The sequence below is a fragment of the Amphiura filiformis genome, chromosome 10 (genome assembly GCF_039555335.1).
Source record: "Amphiura filiformis chromosome 10, Afil_fr2py, whole genome shotgun sequence".
In the NCBI taxonomy this organism is placed as follows: domain Eukaryota; kingdom Metazoa; phylum Echinodermata; class Ophiuroidea; order Amphilepidida; family Amphiuridae; genus Amphiura; species Amphiura filiformis.
In genome coordinates this window covers 25,198,299-25,212,352 of record NC_092637.1, presented here as the reverse complement: position 1 = coordinate 25,212,352, position 14,054 = coordinate 25,198,299, and the positions used below count along the sequence as shown (strand labels likewise).

Here is a 14,054-nt window from a genome sequence, read left to right as displayed (position 1 = left end):
TTTTCTTCTTTCTTTCTCTCTTTTCTCTTTCTTCCTTCTTTCTTCTTTCCTGGTCGGGGTTGGCAAATAATTACTTAAAATTGGTAATTTTACAGGTTTACTGCTTAAAATATATGGACTATATTTTTCACTCGGCGTGATACATTTTTTCATATATCAGTAAAACATACCCGGAAGTGCTGGTTCTCCAATTTCCAAACCAAAACAAACACAAGGTCGATCGAGCAGCGGTGAAGCTGTGTGGAGCAAATTTGGTTCTTATTTTCCTTCATTTTCTTCTCCCGTGACATCCCAGGTAAGAGTTTTGGGTATATAATACATACATCGATTGGTTGTGAGGATGGCATGAGTCAGTGCTGAGCCTGTGAGTGGAGTTTTGTGTGGAGTTGGGTATAAATTATGGTATTCTATTATAAAGGAAAGGGTTCAGAATTCAACACACATTTTACGTAGGCCTACACAGTTCATGAGTTGTGATGTGACTAGTCAGTAGTAAGTTTCGAACATTTGAGGACTTATTCGCAAGTTGTAGAACGTTCAGTGCATGTAACTCCGGGATTTAAGTTTGCAATAGTAATATAGCATAAATAATATTGACAACATTCACCCATCCATACATGTACAGGGATCTGTACTACTGAGTACTGTCTGTTCAATTAGCTGCCTTAGATTCTTGAATTTTTAAGATATTTGAAAAAATAAAAAATTGTGGTCAAAGTCATCAAAGAAAAGTGTTAGCACAGCCTTAGACCTAACGTGATTTATACTTTTCAAATTCTAAAGTTCAATTTAAAACCCCATTTCTTTTCGATTTTGGTCTTTTCCTGATGTTTTTATAAAAAGCCGGTAGAGAACGTCGGGTACCATAAACTTTTTGAATCAATCCATTTAGAGCAATGTCACAATGCGCAGAGATAGTATTTATTCGACCATCCGCATCGAAGTATTGTCCAGCAAAATATTTGCCAGTATGCCTAATTTGTGTTGAAACCCTACTGTTGAAACATTACGTTATTTACTACTCTGGGAATGATCAAAATGACACTGTCCTAAATAGGCAACCTTGCTCTAAAAGATACAGTTGACACATCAAAATAACTAATCCAGATTTAAAGATCAACAGAATATTTAAGATGATTTTGTGTTGCAAATTTTTTTTTAAATGTAAATTCCAAGCTAGAGTTCTCGAGTAAGAGCACTGATAACTGGCGATGGATAGGGTTTTTACCAGTAATCTGTGCACTGATCATGTAATGGCAGTCTCTAACAAATGCATACTGTAACTATGGACTCGTTTTGGGCCGGGTTGGGTAAGTCGCAAAGAAAAAGTCATGCCAGGAAGAAGACCGGGGAAGAAGAATACATTTTAAAAGTATTATGGGTCAAGTCGAGTTTAGTTAGATTTTATGGGGAAGAAAAGCAACCTAGTTTACTAAAATAAGGTATGAAGAAAGTATTCTTTCAACTAAAGGATTGTTCTGTTTACATGTGCAATTTGTTTTTCTTCCAGGGATTTGTTCATGACTTCTGTTTGGTTTGGCATTATGTAAGAGGTTTTGCATGGCACAACACAGCTTTAGGTAAGTGGTGAAAAAGTACTTAAAATTATCATTAATTTTGCAAACACGTACTGGCACAATGCCTAGACGTTGATCCACAACACTCGGTACACTTTACAGGTTAAATAAAATAACTCGGGGAATTTGCAACTTCAAGAACGCACAGCCTTGACATACCACAAATGACCTTCACAACCAGGATCAGCTCCTGACTTTTGGACCAGTTACAGTGAGACAATTAGCAGTAAGTTCCTTGTCCAGGGAATTCAAAACTAACTCACTTTTTCCACAAGAGCATACTAAACCACCACCAGGGTTCGAACCCACAACCTCTCGCACCATAGTTGAACGCCTTATCGTTTGAGCTAACTTGACTACTCAAACTTAATTATCTTCATTTTTACATTGAAAGTATTCATCCGACCTTAAATTCCAACTGGGGACCTCTTGGGAACTGAAGACCATCCCCATGTCCTCTTTGGTGATCAAAAATGTGTCCCTGTTTGATAGGCTAAAATGATCAAAATTGTGAATAATTTGTGCAATGCCCCCAGTTAATTAATGTTCGACTGTTTCCCTTTGCATAGTCCTAAACAGTATCCCCATATGGGGGATCACATAGGGGTGTATGTATGTGTTTTTCATTTTAGTTATTTGAATTTTTAAAATCTTTTCGCACACTTTTATTGTCGGGTTAGTGCAAGGAACTCATATTTGGTGAAGTATAGTCATTAATGGATTCAGAAACAGGTGTTAATGGGCATATTTTATATTGTATCATATTATAAATACTGAATCAAATGTCTGTAATTTCATCCATTTTAATTTTCATGGTAAAACACAAAAATGCTTCTTGTGTAAAATGAAAGTGCATATACAACTTTCTTGCAACAACACCAGGTTTTAAACATATCTTGCATAACAATCTCAAAATTGTTTAGAAATTATGTGAAAACCTGCATTTCAATCCCAAAAGAAATGCACTTTTGAAAATTTTGAAACTAACTTTTCTATGTAATGTTGTGTTGTTTTTCCTACAGTGCACACATAATACATTACTTTGGGATACAAAGGACTTGTGGACTTCAGTACATGTATGCAGTCCAAATCTCACTGCCAACAAGCTCACCTGCAGTAGTCGTCGCATCTTGAACAAGAACTTGTACAGATAATAAAAACAGTGATGGAGACTTGGGAAAATAATGACTGATGGCAATAAACATCTACCATCCCAATTCTATGAATCGCTTCACAGCCACAAAATTTTAAGGGGTGAAGTGGTGACACAATGTGTATGATGTCACTATGTATTTTCCTGTTATCGATCAAGTTATTTGGACGTTAGGCATGTTCACACACTCACTAAAGATAGGATTAACAGGCATCAACATAGTGCATCCCCTTCACGTGTGAAACTTGCAAACTCTGCAGACATTGCACAAATAGATTAGATTCTACAATGTATCTTCTTTCACAGATCTGTTGGGTTTTGGTAAAAACTTCTTAACATTCAATGTTATAAAAATGTTTTATATTTAAAACGTTTTGTATGAAAACACTACAACAACATTTTTGAAATGTCAAAATATTTCCTCAGCACTAGACATAGTCGAATTTTGATAAAAAATATGTTATATTAATCATGACGAACGCATTCCGTTGAACTCAAAATTATACTGATGTTTATTAGAATTTAAGTGTTCAATAGTAAAATGGTCATAAAGTATTTATATAATTAGATGATCAGTGACAATAAAAGTTATATTGAATGCAACATATCTTGCATCCCAGCAAACACAAAAACGTTTTTAAAACGTTTTAAATAAGTTATATTTTGGGTTTTGGTTTAGATAAAAACGTTTTAATAACATAAAAATGTCGGGTTATATTAAGGTCATAACGTTTTGTATGAAAACACACTACAACAATATTTTTAAAATGTATTCGAAATTTCATTGTAAACTATTTTTGCATACATTTTTGGCCAAATAGTTTGTCAACACTTAAATAACATAATGTTAAAATATTTGCACCCAGCAAACACAGAAATGTTCTTAAAATGTTTTTTACAAAATGTTTTAATAACAATGTCGGGTTATATAAATGTTGTGAAAACATTTTAAAAATGTTATTGTAAATGTTTTGGGAAAATATTTTGCAAAATATTTTTTCAACCCCAAAATAACATTTTGTTTAGAATGATTTATACTAAGTTTTCCAAAAATGTTTTTGGAATGTTATTTAAACATTTTTATACCCTTTATATAACCCGACATTTAAATGTTTTCTGTAAAACATTTGTGTTTGTTGTGCATGTGCAGTAAATTACCAACAAATGTTATTTAATGTTATGAAAACGTTTTAAACTTTTATACCATTAATGTACCCTTTATATAACCCGACATTTAAACGTTTTCTGACAACCTTTTATAACCTTTTTGCGAATGATGTCGAAAACGTTTTGTGTTTGCTGGGATAATTATGATTGCTCACTTCATATTGAACAATTCTGATTTTGGAATCTACCAGTTTATTGATCGCGAAAACCGGACTATGTACTTTGACTTTTAAGCAGAACTTTACCCCGGGACTTTGCTCTCTAAAACACACTGTCGATCATACTTGTTTATCAATCCAATTTAATCGCATGTACCAAACATGGTAGTAAGACGCGCTAAATGTACGTCCATACACACCTCTGAGAGTTTAACTTTTGCGGCAGATCAAACGTGCCACAAATTCCATAGATTGCTGTGTACGATTTAGTTTATGGTAATGTCACATGCCCGCAGGATTTAAACCATAGCAAGATCTGGGCGACCAATCACCAGCCAGATCCATTTAAAGATGCATTACATCATGGCCAATTTTAGTTAGGCCAGAAATTGGCCTAACTCTCCATAGAGTCCCGTGTTAAGAATCTTAACCGCAAGGCAAAGTAGTCCAATTGGGAAGCTAACAAACTGAGGGAGTACGGTGACTGAAAATATCAGATGTGAAAATCTATCAATTGCTCACAAATTAATACAAATCAGTGTTTTATGCTTAAATGTATTAGCCACTTTATGCAAAATGGACTACGGAGAAGTCTACCTCAGCACTAAATGCCATTACATTACAATATTTTGGAGTAACTTAAATATGTTGTTGAACAGGTTGAATGTTATGAAAATGTTTTATGCCCTTTATATAACCTGACATTTTGAAGTTTTCTGGCAAACTTTTCTAATCTTTTGCGAATGATGTTGAAAGTATTTTGTGTTTGCTTCACATCCTTTCTGGTAGGAGGGATCAATATTTGTTGAAGGCATGGTTGTCAATCCCAGAGGGAATGTTCCCCCACAAACACACACATTTTCAAGATGGATTGATGCTAATGGTCAGGGGCTTGCTGAAACAAATCTACCAGAGAGAAGTGTCATGGATGTATGTGTATGAAACAAATTTTCAGTTTCTCATCATGTTCATACAGTCCAGGAAAGGGGTTAATTTTGTTTAAAATATCATTTTTCTTTTGCTACCCACAGTACCCAGAGTTCTGCATTTCTCATACATGTAGTATGTGCAACAATCCTTTTTTATCATTAAATTCAATAATCTGATTGTTATACTTTCGTTCCTCTATTTGTTGTATCAAGTATAATATAAGAAGAAAAGTTTGAACTATTTCTTACAACTTTTGGTTGGAGCTGTGTAGCCTGCAGCTGGCATCCACCTTCAAAGCACAATACGTTATTCATGTTATTAGTCTGTGATAACTCACCACTGCCAGAATTACAGTCACATGATTTGATATGGTAAAATATGGTTGCTTAAATAGTTTTAGTCTTGTCTATTTTGATATTGTAATTATTGCATGTAATTTGCCATGTGGGCCAGGATATGTCAATAAAATCAATCATCATCAAATTCAATTTTATGATGTTAAACTCTGTGAACTTGTTTTAAATCTGCTAACTCTTGTTATTAAATCTGTAAAACAAAGTTTGGGACTGTGCAATAATCATCACGGGCCTTGGGGAGGTAAAATTGGAGGGGCACACACTTTTTGGCCAGCTGAAAGGGGGCGTAAGCAAATTTTTGCAAGCCGTGAAGATTTTTGTTTTATCACACATTCATGGGGTGGTAATTAAATGCTCTAAACAGGCTTATGAAAACAGTACAGAAACACTTAAATATCCTAAATGTATTTATCTGGGCCATTTAGAGGTTTGCAAATTGGGATCCCAAAAATTTGGCATTTGCAAGGGGGGGGGTGCACATGATTTTTGGTGCAAGAGGGAGCAAGTGATTTTTGGCATGCTGGGGGGGTGCATTCTTTTGCGCACCATTTGGAAATTCCCCCAGCTCATTATTGCACAGCCCCTTTGGGAAGTCAATATTTCATGTACATGTATGTTGTCCTTTACACCTATTATACCCCTTTTTTGTTGTTGCATTTTTAAATGTTTACACATCAGCCAAATTTAATGTTTTTGTAGTCCACCAAAAACAAAAGTGTAGAAAAGTTTGAAAAAACAGGGGTCAGTGGGTAAACTTTTGAAAAAAGGGTCATGCGGGTAAAAAATTGGGGTCACAGTCGGGTAGAACGTAGAAAATAATGGGTTATTGGGTAAGTTCGCCAAAACAGGGTATAGACCTATAATAGCAGTGGCGTACGCAGGGGGTGGGGCAGTCGGGGTCAAGTGGGCAGAGGCATACGTGCGTCATCGTGGGGTCACCGATCATGATGGGGGAGGTATCGGACTAAGGGGGGCACAAGCTTTGGGTCTTTCAAATCGGTGCCCATATGACGCGATGACACTACGCCAATGCTAGTAAGAATGGTTCAAAATGATGCACCCTAGTCGTATAGGCCTAAATGTGGTAGGCCTAAATGTGCATTGCTGTATGAGCGCGACCCCTCATGTTTATTGATATATCATGGACTATACACAAAATGATAGCAAGTAAAAGTGCAGCTCCACCCACACACACACAAGTGGTACAGGTCTCTCACCCACCGCGATGTCATAATGCAATAAATTCGGCAAAAATTATTACGAAATTGAGACTGAAAAAATGGGCTGCACCCCCAAAAAACTCAAAAAAAGAAAATACCCCTGTGCTGAAAAAATAGGAGTAAATTTAACGATTCACAATTTTAGTCGGGAAGACTCTTTATTTCAGTTGCAGTTTTTTTAGCAGTTGGGGTCGGGGTCGCCGGGAGAAAGCTACCTGTAGCCCAGTGGCGTAGAGCCCCTCCCCCTGAAGTACCCATAGGCCTACCCGTGGGACACTACTCGCCCTGATATTTTACGATTTTTTGGCATTTTTGTGCTCTTTAGCCTTTCCAATCAATTATCAAATTCCGCTAGCCCATAAAAGTTCCTTTTCCTCCCCAGTGGCGTGCGCAGCACATTGAAAGTGGGGGGGCAGGTTGTTCAGTTCCCCCGAATGGAGTCTGATTAGGAGTGTAAACGAGCGGAATGACTGATTTCCCCCGAATGACCAACAAAAGTGGGGGGCATGTGCCCCCTGCCGCCCTTTGCGCACGCAGGCTGCCTCCCTCCCCCTAGCTCTCAAAAAGTGACACTGCCGTGAGCCCGGCGAATGACTGCCCGTCACTTCCATCATTGGAATGTCCCCAGTGGTGTGCGCAGCACATTGAAAGTTGGGGAAATGACTGATTCCGGCCCCAAATGACCAACAACAGTGGGGCCCCCCTGGTCTCCACTGAAAACCCACCTATCGATATAGTAATACAAACCAAACTTGCTGAAAAGGTACACCCCAAAACCATAACACATCCCCGTGCCACCTTCAACGAGCCGGGTAGTCTCCACAGCAGCCAGTTTGGTTCCGCTCCCTCCACACAAACAGTCTGCCAATGGTCACGAACTGGTCCTTTTTGATTCGCTAACGGTTTTCTGCCGACGTCATCCAGCTTGACGTCAAACCGTGCTTTCAATTGGTCGATCGGCTATACGGCTACTTTATTATTCATGAGCAAGTTTGACCCGCCATCTCGCCATATAGACTGAGGTCAATCAAGTTCCCGTATGTACAGCTCTACGGCTACTTACGTGTGTAGCCAATCAGAAACGGCGTTATAAGTGGCCATTGGCAGACTGTTTGTGTGGAGGGAGCGTAACCAAACTGGCTGCGGAGGAGACTACGAGCCGGGGGCTCATTTCCTCCCCTCTCCACGGGAAGTGCACGGTGTACCCACAACCCACGAATGGACATCACTCATGGGGGACATTCCCTTTTCCCACAACTTTTGGCAAACTGAGCTATTTTTTTAATAAGACACTAATATACCTATAGATAATGACCACACCCCTACCCACACTATCCAAGACAGATATTAACGCCGCTGCCTGATCATGCTAATTTGGTTCACTCTATGTGACTATTATAAGATGCGACGCGCGCCATGGAAATGTTATAATCAAGTCAACCCACCTTGTCTTTGAACTTCGACGTTTTAAAATACCCAGGTATGCTGACCACGCGTATGGTCTATGTAACCATTCACATTTCAGGACACTAAACCCTAAATTTAACTTAACCTTAATTGATAAAATAGGTACCAAATTACCACAAAATCTGAGTAGGAACTTCAGATACCGTAAGACCACTTAAACTGGCTAAAATGACACCACAGAACGGCTTTTTTGTTTGGCTCCATATCTCACTTTAAAGCTATTTAAACCTCAGCAATCGTCGAATTTGGGTGTTAGGCATATTGGACGATAACCCTGCAACCTTTTGTACTTAAAATTATATTTCCATTGTGCTTAAATTTAAATTTTGAACGCTGTTTTGGGCATTTTGCGCATGCGCGAACTGTTTTTTGGACATATTACAGCTTTATTACGTAACAATTCACATCTGCACCCATGTAATGTAACTTCCACGGATTATCACATCTATCTAGAACCAAACTATGAAGATTGTGTAAAAATCTATCAAGACATATTTTAGCTGTAGTGTTTTGTATAAAAATCGATAAGAACCAGTTTTTAAGCAATTTTGGCTCATTTTACAAATTTCTTGATTTGATTGGTTATCGATTCCAAATTGATTTAGAAAATTATAAAATGGTCTCTGAGGAACATTTGAACCTTCAAACCCGACGAACAGGCGGTTTAAACAGCTTTTTAGGGGGGTAAAAGTTACCAAGAAAAATAGCGCCCTCTATATTAAACGCAATTCAACTTGGCTGTCGTTACTGCATTGATAACACTGTAAAAAGATAATTTGTTTTTTATTGTTGTTTCTTGTTTTATGAAAATTTTGACTTCTTTGTTACTACCATTATACATCAGAAAAACTAATAAAAAAGTGCTCGAGACAATGGGAGGGGGAATTTTAGCTCGTACGGTACGCTTAGTCGACCAAAATCAATTTATTGAAGCTCACTTATTTTGTTTTTTTAAGTAGGCCTAATCAGCGAAGATGGGTCCCTTAATACTCATTGTGTTGATAACTTTACTCTGATATAACGTTTACGTTAATTAACTACCTAAAACTAGTACATTATATTATTGGAAGAGCTTGGACAACTATTTATAGGCCTAAAGTAGGGGGAAAATGGCATTATAAGGGGCTATCATTTTCTTCGGAAGGGGGGAGGGGTCCCCAAATTTACAAAAAGGCGTCAATAAAATTGTGATCCCCTTATTTCGGCAACAAATATTTTATGACCCCCACCACCGATACACCTCTAAACAGGCTAATTAAAAAAGAAAATTGTTTGATTGGCGTAACATAAAAAATTAGGGTAGGGGGAAGTGGGGCAAATTGGTCCACCTAATGTCCCATTTTGCCCCACCAGATTTTACTCGGCTATAATACTAATACCCGACAACTTGCGACAAGTGACCACTACAAAACAAAAGGTACATCACCAAGTGTCTAGTAGACTTACGTTTCACAAAAATTGGTGCCGGTCGGCCTCCGGGTTCATTATTTTATTAAGGTGTCTTTAAGGCGTCCCATTTTACCCCACTGCAAGATTTTTCTGTAACAGAGGCTGGGGTAAATGGGACAGCTGGGGTAAAATGGGACGCCATTGATTTACTATGGGACTTTTTTTGTTGGGGCAAAATGGGACAGTTTGAGTTAGCACACAGTAAATCAATGGCGTCCCATTTTACCCCCAATTTGGCATATTTCTAAAAGAAAGCTTTTCTTATAATTTTCGAAGAAAAAGTTACAATTGTTGTCTTATTTAATTGAAAGGGTAGCTTAGAAGTTATTTTTTAATTTGAGAAACACTAATCCGGACCATTGATTCAGATATTGAGCCACAAGTCGTGACCTCTGCTTAGACATGAGAAAAAAATGGAATACTTATTTTGATGTGTTAAGCTTACGGCCCTCAGAAGTTCCTGTTTAATGAAGAATGGTACTTTTAAACGGTTTGAAATATAAATAGACATTATATCAAAGTTATTTTGTTGCAAAAATGGGCAAAATGTGACTATTTTAAGGTATAAAAGTATTTCCGAAATCACTGTCCCAAATTACCCTGTGTCCCAATTTGCCCCAAGTTAGGTAGGTCGGGGTTTTACTTTTGAAGCTGTAAGCTGCGTTTGGTAGAAGCCCTGAAATTTATGACCCCACCCCTTCCCCACCCGTATATTGGGACCCCCTTTCCGAAAAAATGATAGCCCCTTATATGTCCATTTTCCCCTGTTTTAGGCCTACAAATAGTTGTCCAAGCTCTTCCAATAGTATAATGTCTCCTTCCTACAAATAAATGATGTACGAACTAATTCGGGGGTCCATGATACTAACCAACGGCGGCTGATATTTATCAGCCGCTGTTGTGTAGCAAGGGGTTCTATATAGGGGGCCCGGGTAGAAACTTTCAAAATTTGACGAAAATTGTCAAATGGGCGATAAAAAAGGCCCCAAATTAAATATCAACGGCCAGCATCCTAGGTCGGAGGAGGGAGGGGGGGGATGACTTGGCGGGTGGGGTGGGAAAATTTCAATGCCACTGCCAGCATCCCACATGAGCAAGATGTTCCACAGAGGGAGGCTCCAACCAGTGACGGCGCTAGGGGGGGGCAAGGAGGCATCCCCCCCCAATATTATTTCTTCCCCCACTTTTGAGGCAAAACCCCAAAAATTACGTAGATTTCCAGGCCTTTTTGCGGCAATTTTGGACAAAATTTGTCGATTTTGCCCCCCAGAAATTCACTTTGCCCCCCCAAAAAAAAAAAATCCTGGTGTGGCCCCAACGCTACCCGTCGCACTGTCGTACCCCCGGCATAATTTGGCCCTTGAACCACAATTTGATGAAGTTTGAAATCTGACCCCATGTAAAGTTTAATGACCTGTCCCCCACCCATGGGACACTATTTTGTTTTGGGAACAACAAATTTGGTAAAAATACAAAGAAATAGGCTAGAAAATACATCATTCAGGTGCATGGGAAGCCACCCTTTCAACCCCACTATGCATCTCTCCTACATGCCACGCCTACACGTACACCTATATACCCCAGGGCAGTAGACCCAATTGTGTTTTCATAGTCTCTTGTTTTCGAATTTCAAAAATATTTAATTTATAAAAAGACAAACAAAAGCATGCTCAGCAACGCGAGTGAAATGTTTTACAGAAAACATTTACATGTCGGGCTATGGTATATATAAACTATTCACCGCACCATGTGGCTTCATATTGTAGTATACCACTGTCACTCGGGGGTCACACCTTTTTGGCATTTCGAGATAGAGACCCTAAATAGAAATATTTACCAGTCTTATAAGGAGCACCCCCGGTGGTGAAATTATTTTTATTATATTCTGTATTTTTTTAATCTTTTTCATTTGACCCCACTCGGGAGTCATATCTTCTTGACATTTCAAGATATGAAAAGGACTCACAATATGAATATTAACCCAGGTCTAACAAGGAGTTTCACCCCGGTAGGAAAATTACTTTTATTCTATTAGTTTGACAAAAATGTTATTTAAATGTTGTTAAAATAATTTGACCAAAGCAAAAACATGTTTATAACCTTTACAAACATTTTATGGCATGAATCTTCAAAAGCATGGTAAAGAACGCATCGTTAGAATTTGGGGCTTCATATTGGAAAAACTGTCGTACCATCTGAGCAAATATTAATTGATAATGCCAAAGTGAAAAATAAAGTGGCACAATAGTAAAGGGGAGGGTGGGCAATGTGACTTGCTGTGCGGGGCAGCAAATATTTCATAAAAATTGTCAAAAGGCGCGCCCTAAAAATCCAAAATACCAGGGCGGCCAGAATCACACAAGTGGGGTCAAAACGTTCCACAGGGAAGGACAAAGCTAAACCCATTGTCACTCACGGTTAAGCCACTGCTAACAGATTACACATACTGCAAAAACATTTTTGTTGACCAGATATTATTATTATAATACATGATGATGAAAGTTAATAAATCCACAGGATTTAATTTTAAAATCTTTGAAGGACTGTACTTGTTAGGGAAAAATAAAGGAAGTGGTTTTAAAGTTATTCTTTACAAAGATTTTAAAAACTTAATCTAAGAGTGATTAAAAATTAATTATCAAATCCCATGGATTCATTTTTAAATCGTTATAAATTAATAATAACCTTTTCCAGTTAAATAATGTGGTTAGTAACATATTGGATTAATCCATCTTGATATTACAAATGTCAACATCCATAATACCAAGAAACAATAAAACAAAAGGAAAGAGTAAATTTTAAATTTTAATAAACTTTATTTCCTATTAGAGTCACGCGGTAGCATGACCAGCAAGTTTTTAAAAAAACGACTGATAAAGAAGAATAAGAAGATGCACCGCGGGACTATATTTACACGAAACAAAACGCTATTGTTCTATGATATTTTTTCGCTGGGTACAAAATATATCTAAAACCATGCTAAATCGTATTTACTATCCAAAGTGTAATATTTTAATAACTCATTAATTCAAAAAGTTACACCAATCATACAGTCAATCCGATTGTTTGATAATAAATAAACATTCTTGCTTTATTTCACGCGGTATTTCATAGCCAAAATTAGTGGAAAATCATAGCTAATCATACTGATATCCACAATCTTTCGTCACTGCTACAGCCATACATGGCTGTCACTGTCGCACTACCTTTTAAGATTCACTTTCAAATATACCCTAGTATATTCCTGGATACCCTACATACAAATTCTGGATCCCATTCGCTAAAAAATCAAGTTTTTCGCAATTCTTTTATTCTTTCCGGACCACAGCATACATTCATATTAATAAATACTCCACTTTCACACGTCGCTATAACGGGTCGTCCCCGTGGCGGAGCGGTTAAGGTCCTGGACTTCTAATCCATTTATGAATTTTTGCTCAGGTTCGAAACTTCCCACCACTTTTTTTTCTTAATGTTTTATTAACCAATGTATTGTCATAAATCAAGAATAACACCATCTCGAAAATCCATTGCTATTATGATATTGAAATGCCCTGAGCCTACGGGTGTCTCCCTATCTTTTTCAGGCTTTACCTTTTTCTTGTGTATGAAACTTTCATCAAATGTAATGACTTCGGCGATGCAATTTTGCGTCGCCATCGACTGACGAACGGACATTGACCCAGGAGAGTTTGTTGACTTGTTGACTTGCTGTACTTGCACAAGGCGCACATTCCTGATTGTTTGCGTATTTTCGGACTTTCATAAATGAAACCCAAATTATTCCTTTTATTAATTAATTGACGCTAATTGCATATTAATTGTCCCATCACTTCTCTTCCTCGTCATTGTGGATGCGTCTGCATTTGTGGTATGCATTATGCAGCGGAAGGTAGACGCATTTCTGCAATGAGGGCGGAGAGAGGTGGCGACGTATCAGTAGACGCACTTTTGCGTCCACTCTCGCGTGCACTTTTACGTCGCCGTTCCCTGGCCCTGATTGGTTGGTGCTGTTGCTGGGTCGACTGGCATGTGAGAGGAGCGTGCCATGAGCGTGCGCGTGGGCCAGTCATCCGATGCACCTTCACTTATGATTTGGAGCTTGTTGAGTTAACACGTGCATTTGTTTCTGTGCAAAGACAGCTTGACCATTTGTTTAGAGACATGACTTTCAATATAAGCGGCAGTCTCTGTATGGTTAGGATTCGTGTTTTATTAATAAATCGTGTTATTTTGTGATTGTACTTCCATTGTCGTTTTGCTCCATGTTTTACGTTCTCTGAGTTATTTATCAGGAAATCACGCATCATCCATATACCACACCCTGAGTAAATCATTACATTGGTGAGCAGCGGTGCGATTTCGATATGAATTCTGAAATCGTTAGTGAACCCACTGGTATAACCAGAGGGCAAGGTAAGGATGAATTAAACATGCGTGATTTTCTGGAACAGACCAAAGTCCGGCTGCAAGAATTAAAAAGCCGTAACAGTGTCTCGTATACGAGCGACTACGCTTGTGGTAGTAGGCCTACTAGACCTACAGGGACAGCTTATTTTGATTTTGACTTTGAGTCT

At 38.2% G+C, this 14,054-nt stretch overlaps 1 long non-coding RNA gene across 2 annotated transcripts in view; it reads left to right on the top strand.

The window, feature by feature from the left end:
• Window positions 1-193: 193 nt before the first annotated feature.
• The window catches only part of LOC140162676 (uncharacterized), a 252,946-nt gene continuing 239,085 nt past the window's right edge, over window positions 194-14,054 (top strand). Inside the window, exons 1-3 of one of the 2 annotated variants that reach the window (XR_011860324.1) lie at window positions 194-295; window positions 1,511-1,580; window positions 2,600-3,452. This is a non-coding gene — a long non-coding RNA (uncharacterized lncRNA). Of the gene's footprint in view, window positions 296-1,510; window positions 1,581-2,599; window positions 3,605-14,054 lie in introns of those variants that run through there. The other variant, XR_011860323.1, reaches the window with a different exon arrangement.